Source organism: Mixophyes fleayi, chromosome 1, assembly GCF_038048845.1.
Source record: "Mixophyes fleayi isolate aMixFle1 chromosome 1, aMixFle1.hap1, whole genome shotgun sequence".
Lineage (NCBI taxonomy): Eukaryota > Metazoa > Chordata > Amphibia > Anura > Limnodynastidae > Mixophyes > Mixophyes fleayi.
Genome location: NC_134402.1, coordinates 179,263,227 through 179,272,223, shown reverse-complemented (window position 1 = coordinate 179,272,223; position 8,997 = coordinate 179,263,227).

The following is an 8,997-nucleotide window of genomic DNA, read 5'->3' as shown; positions in this document are numbered from 1 at the left end:
ATCTAATTCGCTGCATAAATAAACATGCATATAAATATTAAAATTAATATATGCTAAACATTTGTGTCCTGACCGTTACAAAATGAGTGAGGAATCGAACTCATGACTCCATTGTTGGACGATGGATTGGCTAACCACTAAGGCAACGTTCATTTAAAAAAAAAAATACATTCTATAGACTAGAGCGAGAAGCTCAACAAAACAGTATGTGTGCAACAGATATAAGAGCTAGATAATAGTACGTAAAAAAACAACAACACAACACAGCCACTCTTCCTTATTATCCAAAAATATATGTCAGATAAGATCTGCATGGGTACCTTAGTGGTTTGAACTTCTGTTTCACAACACGGACATCATGAGTTTGAATACCAAGCATGGCTTTAGCATGTGTGTGTACCTTGTGGGCCTTAATCATTAGTGAGAGGAACACAAGAGGAACTTTGCCCAAACCAACCTATGTTTTGTTTTTGATAGTGCTATTATTAGGATAGTATTTAGCTAATAAGGAAAGTAATGGTTTATTTTCATGTAACACACAAACACTTGATAGCTTGATTTTTACTCTGTCGTTCAAACGTGATCTACTACACGCTCTACCACAATGATAACTCTGTCCTCATATTTTAGATGCATTTCCACGTCAAATGCAACTTTGTTAGGGCAAGGTGTATTTTTAATTTATTACAATGTTTTACTTTCAAAAAGAATCGTGGTCCACATGTCATATTCACATTATTATGTGCATGCTGACATCTATTACTAAGAAAGGCTTAAGACTTGGAGGGAGGTGGATTGATTTGAAGGGGAGAGGCTCCTTTGAGGTAAAAGTAACTATGTATATTTTTTCTTCATCTACGGCTTGTATGTTATGTTATGTACTCAGCTGTAGAAAAAAACTATGGCCATAATCCAGCAACACGATGGCTTAGTGGCTAGCACTTCTGCTTTATAGCACTGGAGTCATGATTTCAATTCCCAACCATGCCCTTCTCTTTCTCAACTTTGTGAGCCTGAATAAGAGAAAAAAGTTAACCAAACAGGAACTTTGAACCTTTGCCAAACCATGTTGTGACCCATGAAATATAAAGCTTAATGTTTGTGATAAATGTACAATCATTATTTGCAAAAGTTACATGAATACATGTTTGATAATTACATTATAAAAGACACACACACAATTTTTTTTCTTTTTATATACAAATGCAAAATAGGCAAAAACATTAACAGATTATTTAAAAAAAATAAAAATTAAACCGAACCATATCATTTTTCTAAATGTTTTAATGTTTTCTAATTGGTTTTTTATTTTTTTGTATTTTTTATTTTTTCTATTATACTTTCTAAGTTTTTGGATGAGCGAACCCACCGATGATGGGTTTACCTCCTCTGTTCTAGTGTCTTTTTGAGCTGTTAAAAACAAGAAAATAAAAAAAAAAATTAGCATGCTTACAATATTTATACATAAATTACTTCTTGGGGTGAAGTTTGACGCAATCAGCGGAGGTGTAAATTGTGATGTAAATTTAAAATGTCTGCAAAGGTTAATGGGATGCTAAACACATTAGTAGTCAGAGGAGTAATAGTTGTTGTTGTTATATATATATATATATATATATATATATATAAATATATATAGGGTTAAAATTTATAATTCAAACAACACACACTTTAAAATGCACATTACATATGAGAAACGAGATCACCATTATTTTGGAACATACAATATTTTACAAACACAAACTTTGAAAATGTCTATAAAAGAGTAAGAGAAAAGATAACTGTCAATACAAATAAAAGTCTACTATACAAATCCACACCAGAAAATTCCACTATAGAGTCCTAACCAACTTCAAGTGTGCATTAAGCAATCTTTTATAGTGGATTGTAATGAGAAGTATATGCAGGTGTATGGCCCAATGTGGTATTAGATGACGAGATCTGATGCTGGGTCTATGCAACGCTGGATAGGTTGTTTAGTTTTATACTGATTAAAATATGTTTGCGTTTATTTCTAATTGCAAATAATTCTGAGATGCATTTGCATAGACTTTCTTATTTACCTTTTTATAAAACAAAACATGATCCTTCTGTGGGTTTACTCTAACGTGTCACTTATCATCATCATCATCAGTTATTTATATAGCGCCACTAATTCCGCAGCGCTGTAGAGAGAACTCATTCACATCAGTCCCTGCCCCATTGGAGGTTACATTCTAAATTCCCTAACATATACACAAATGCACACGGAGACTAAGGTCTTATTTACAATTCAAAATTACACATGACACATTTTTCGTGTCGGACAACAAGAGAATGTGTGTGTGTAATTCTTAATTGTTTATCCTTAAACCTTCATGTTGGCAGTAGTGCCTGTGTTGTGTTGTATTTTTTTTGGAGCACTATAAGTTTGGTTTATGGTTTATGTAATCACATTTATTGTTACCTAATAGGACTTTCAAACATGGTGCTTGACATTCGAGTCTAAATAATGTATGTAATGCTCAATCAGCACGTTGCCTTAGTGGTTAGACAATCCACTTTTCATCAGTGGGGTCAGGAGTTTGATTCCTGACCCATTGTTATGGCCTGATGCTTTTCTGCACCAAGTCCCTACAGGTGCAGTTCTTTGTTTTCTCCAATAGTGGCCACTATGTGGATTGTGTGTCCTCACTCAGCTGTTAAGTGTTATGCTGATCACCAGACCATAAAGATTGACCCCTGGCAATCATTCCTTGCTGGATCTCTGTGTGTGTTACAGCTCTGGATCTCTGTGTGTGTGTTACAGCTCTGGATCTCTCTGTGTGTGTTACAGCTCTGGATCTCTGTTTATGTTGCAGCTCTGGATTTTGCTGTTTCTGCTTACCTGGATTTTGGACTGTGACTTCACTCTGCTCTCTGGAACGTAGCAAGTTTAAAAGACTTTGTTTTGAATATTATTCCTGGACATTTTGTTTCATGCCTTGCCTGGCCCTTCAGCCACTGAGATCCAACCCTGCCTGTATTTACAATAAATATTTAAGTTTACTATCATCACTGTTTCTGTGCAATAATATTGTGGAATATACCAGAGAGCTGTGACACCAATTTTGTGGAAAATGCCTATATTGCATGTTGAAATTTGTGTGGAGCTACAACACAGACAAGCAGCTGTTCCAAATTGAGTGAATACAAACAAATAGAAAATATCCACAAAATAAAAGCAAAAAACACCTAAGTGCCCAAAAAAAAGTAGAAGGCCATAAATGACAAACAAATTAACGTCCAACTATTAATATTATTATATTATATATCAATGATTTCCCATAGCAAATTATTTAAGCTGTGCATCTACCAAGGATTTAGGGCTATGATATTTATTGTATAATTTTTAACATTAATAAAAATTCTATAAGAAAAAAGTTTGTTATGAGAGAAGTTCATGCTCAGCTTTTCGTTCTAGGCTATATCATGCACATATTGTTTTCACTTGCAAGCAGGTCTGTTTTCCACGGGGCATGATGGGCAGGTGCCCGGGGGCCCCACGGGCAAATGGGCCCCATAGGCAGGGTTCTTAATTAAAATAAATATCCTGCAAAAAAAAATAAATTCCTGCAAAAAAAAACCCATAACTTACCTCACTCACGGCCTTATCTTTGTGGAGTTTATATATCCTCCCCATGTTTTTGTGGATTTCCTATGTGTCCCTTATGGAAGAGTACGCATGGTTTAAGTTTGCACAATTTGTCCATACAATTTTAACAAATGAAACTGTTACGTCTTTCATTCATACTAACGTATTATTAGCCGTTTTATAAAAATAATCAAAAAAGGTATAGTCTAACTATTAGATAATACACATCAACCAGTTTACATTGCAATGTATTACAAATGTGCCTCCTCCATGGTTGTTTTTTAAAAATAGTACATTGATTGATGTTTGATATGAATAGAAAATTAAATAAAAAAGAAAATTAAAAAAAAAATTGAGTGAAGTGTATTAAGATGTATGCTGTGTATATTTAGTTGTCAGTGTTTTAAACGAGAGATGAGCGGGTCCAGAATTAGTAAATCAGAACCCCCCCGAACAATGCCGATCCGAGCCCGGATCCGAGCACTGTTTGGGGGTTCCCGTCGATCACGAACCTCAGAACGAGGCAAAACCTCGTCATCATGCCGTCGGATCTCGCGAGATCCGACTCCACCCACTCCTGAGATCCGTGCAGCACCCTTTTGACAGTATGGATTTTGTCTCATTTGCCAACACGCACAGCAAGACCATGGTTGCTGCCTTAGATTCCATACCAGCAAGCACAAGTACATATGCAGGTCTGCAGGGAATACAGCAAGACAGGGAAGCGGGAGGTTGCAGGAAAGAAACCTGGAACTGAATTACAGGTGCCACAAACACATACACAGAAAGGATTTCTGCTACTAAATTCCATGGGCAGGTAAAATATCTTTACAGATGGGTCCTGATGAGTATTATTATTTAAAATTGTGAGATAAGTATTAGGAATGTAGTAACCTGCATGGACTTAAGTGCACAAAAGTGATATCTTACTGTTGAGTTAATATTTGCTTGGCAGTTGTATTGTACTATCAAATATTTAGTTTAACATTATAAAGACGATATCTATATTTGTTTTAAATCTAGTAGGTTTGCTGCATATAGCACCAATATTCAGCAACACTTTGCAATAAGGACAGTTATCCCCTGGCATTAAGAAATGCATTCTTTTACTGGTGTTTTATTGGAGCCAATAAATGCATATATAAATTAATAGATCATATTCTTTCCAATAACCCCATGCAACTTGCACCTAAGGAGCAGCAGCTTGGCATGAAAACATTCTTATTCTCACTGCAAGCGAATGCAATTGGGTCTATGGGAGTGTCTTCCATAGACCCCCTGCCTGACCACATATGTAAGAACTGTTACACAACAAAGGTCAGATGTGACCGTGTTTGACGTGCAGTATCAATGGCATTTATGGCAATAGGTAACCACCCTGACAGAGGAAATTGAACATGCCCAGTTCCTCCCATACCATGCCTTCATCACTTTTATGGATCCTCAGATTGGGAGGTACGTAAAAACGATGATAATAATACAAATACATATAAACACACATGTTTAGCAGTTAGCTAAAATAAAAAAAATGCAGTGCAGAAATATTAGTATCAGATATTAAACTACGTTCACTGTTCCTGCAGTGCAGAAATATTAGTACCAGATATTAAACTAAGTTCACTGTTCCTGATTGGTTTGTTAAAGTGCGAATGTCCTATTTCAACAACATCAGGGTGGGTGCGAGGGCCCAAGAACAATTCCATTTTGCACCTCTTGCAAACTCTTGCAAACTGCCATCCTGTCTGCTACTGCAGTGCCATTCCTAGATGGGCCACGTATTTGTGCCGCCCACTTGTGTCGCTTAGCTTAGACATCCAGCTACCTCGGTGCAACCTTTTGGCCTAAAAACAATATTGTGAGGTGTGAGGTGTTCAGAATAGACTGGAAATTAGTGGAAATGATTGTTATTGAATGTTATTGAGGTTAATAATAGCGTAGGAGTGAAAAATACACAAAACTGGATTTTAGCTCTTTTTATGCTTTTTTTAAAAAAAAATCAGAACCCAAAACCCTAAATCAGAACCAAAACCTTTCGTCGGGTGTTTTGGCAAAAACAAATCAGAACCCAAAACCCAAAACCCTAAAAGTGGCCGGTGCACACCCTTATTTTAAACAATGCTTTTTGAACAGTTTAGTGGTGTTATTCAGCGCTGCTGCTATAGCTGTTTTGGACTTAAACATGACCCAGAGCTTCCTTAAGTTTAAGCAATAAGTTAAGAAAAAGCATTTCTAATTATCTATCCGAAAGATCCGGAGGTAAACGACTACTCTTCTTAAGTCAGTACGATCTCCGCCTAATTTTACGCCCGTTCCCCTCCCTTTTCCAAACCTTTTTTCTTAAGTGTTGGGAGAACTTAAGTGCAGTTAAGCAGGATTTTCATCTTAACTTAAGAAATTCCTAACTTACACAGCGGATTTTCCCTCGTATCTCCCTTTTCTGGCCATTCTCAGAAAAGATTTTCTTAAGATCCTCAAAAAACAGCAGATAAGATCAGTAATGAAGCAGGCCCAAAGAGTTTAGTCTCATATTAAAGGTTGTTTCACCAGCATTAACCCAGTTTCATCAGAGTAGAGATCGCTTCTAGTGGTTGCAAATTATAAGCAATATGAGATTAATACTCAAAAGTACTTTGTTTATGGGTCGGTATAAACTGGTTTTTCGGCGGGAAGACACGTAGGCAACAGTTGGAGTGAGTTGTCCCCCACCTGTCACACGCCGGGTTCCCGCTGTGTCCCCCCGGCACCCGGCGTGTGCTTCCAGTGTTCTCCTGCCCTGTTTCCCGACAAACTTCCTTACCTGATCAGCGGCGGTAGTCCTGTCTTCTCCAGCGCTGTCTTCCTCTGTCTTCCGGCGTTCGGCAGATCTGCGCATGCGCAGAGGCTCCATTCCCTTTTCATGCCCTCTGCTGCCCTCTATTGGCTGTCCTGGTTAGTACAGCCCTATAAATTGTCCTTCTACCCTAGTTTCAGGGCTGGTTTTTTCAGTCAGTCCCTGACCTTAGTACTGGAAACAGCTCCTGTGATTTCTGCTATTCTCCTGGGAAGTTCCTACCCTGAGTATTGTATACCGGCTTCTCCAAGCTTCCAAGCTGCGATCTCTACAGGAAAACCTCCTCTAAGTGGCTACGCTGCTGAAGTTACCGGTAAAAGCACTTCCAAGTGGCGACACTATTATTTCTGCAATCCACCTCCCCAGTGGCAACGTTGCAGAACATCCCTGCTAATGACCACTCCCAAGTGGCAACGCTGCAGAACATCCTGGCTAATCGCCACTATTGAGTAGCAAAACTACTTTCTACCCGATTCTACGCTCCTTCTTTTGTGGTTCGCTGGGAACTTCCCTAGGGGACCGCGACCTGCAAGCGGAAGCCGCGAAGCCCATATTCCCTTGCGGGAATCACTGGTGAACACCTTTCACTTGTTAGACTCCGCGCCCCTAGCGGAAGTCACGCCAATCCCGGCTGAACTACCAGGATCCAGTTAAACCTTCTCTGGTACCGTGACACCACCCTTGGAAAAGATCAAATGAACTGACCTATGACCAGCAGACAACAGGAACATTGTTAACCCTGGACCAATGAAGACCTCTCTTAGTGTTATCTGTGCGTATTTGTGATATCATCAGTGTTTATATTCAAACTGCATATAAGCAAGCTCCTGGGCCATTGTTAAATCTCCATCTTCCTGACAACAGACAACATGACTGTATCAATACCTAGGCCCAGGAGGCACTTGCGAAACTGTATGTAATGTATTCGGGTTTATACTTTTCTGTTTATTGTTATATCTTTTATGCTTTAGCATGGCTTGCTGTAAATACTGCTATTTTATGCAATTAAATCTTTGTGCATTGGAACCACAATAATCACATTGGACAATGTTATTGGTAGTGATAAAACGAATATAAGAAGAAATATTTGCAAATGGAGACTGCATGGCTAGGTGCTTGATTTTACACACCTCTGGCAACAGGTCTGATTGAAACACCTCAACTGAATAATCAACAGGTGTGGCCAAATACTTTTGTCCATATAGTGTATATATATATATATATATATATATATATATATATAGTATGTGTGTGTGTGTGTATATATATATATATATATATATATATATATGTGTCGTGAACATTGAGAGCTTACAGTTATTTATAAGGGACAAATCATAACTGCAGTGTAAATATGTTATATCAAATGAATCCATTGAGAAGTTTAGTTAAAGTGTAAGATGTGAAGACAGCGAGTCTGATGTAAATGTATTTGATGGCTTTGTACATTCCAATGTGAGAAGATAGAAGTGTCACCTGGGGCAGCTTCAAAGAGCTGCCCCTAGCCTGGTTGTGACACCTGAATAGACATTTAGGTACCGCTCAGCATGTGGTCTGGCTCAAAGATGCCATGTGCTGACGTAGGCTATATGTAATATAGACAAAAAGAATTCAGTTTTAAAATATGCCACTTAAAATCAATAAAAGTAGTGATCAACCACATATTCCTCAATAGCTTGATGAAGGGCAGCTCATATGTTGAATTAAGAATTCTGCCCCACAGAGAAATGAAGTGTAAGCTCTGCAAATACACTGTATTTAGGCATGTTTGATATCAAAAGATGGACATAGGGGATTTATTAACAATAAAATTGGATCGATGTAATGCTCTACAGAAAAATTAGATTACATAGTAGAATTGGTTAGTAAATCAGGCAACATGCAAATGGTGATTAAAAAAGTGTCCAATGCCACAACCCCCTATTAGCATTAAACATTGCCCCTGTGAAGAGCATCCCATTTCATTTTGCTTAAAAACCTGTGTTTTGAAGGGACAAACTGTCAGTTTCTTGGGGATCAATCTAATCCATATTTTCTGTCTGCCCCAGGCATACAGGTTATGATAAGTAAGTTATGCTCAGTACTTTTATTCCATTTGTTTTTATAACTGTTTGCAAATTTTTATTTGTATGTCAAATCTTTATCTAATTGTTTTTTTTATTATCTATAAGCATTGTACTTTTTGTATATTAAATCTATAATTTAATAGAGGCGCAGGAGATGCTTTCGGTGGCCCGTAAGATTTCAGGCCATTTCAGGCATTCGGCCACAGCATGTAGGAGATTGCAGCAGCTCCAAGAGCAGTTTACCTTGCCCTGCCACCAACTTAAGCAAGAGGTGGTAACTAGGTGAAATTCCACCCTGTACATACTGCAGAGGATGGAGGAACAGCGCAAAGCCATCCAAGCGTATTGCACAAGACATTACATTGGGAAAGGAGGGGGCATGTATTTCACTCTTGCACAGTGGGGAATCCTTTCAGTGCTGTGCAAGGTGCTGAAACCATTTGAAGTTGAGACGTGTGAAGTTAGTGCAGATTGTGCTAGTTTGAGCC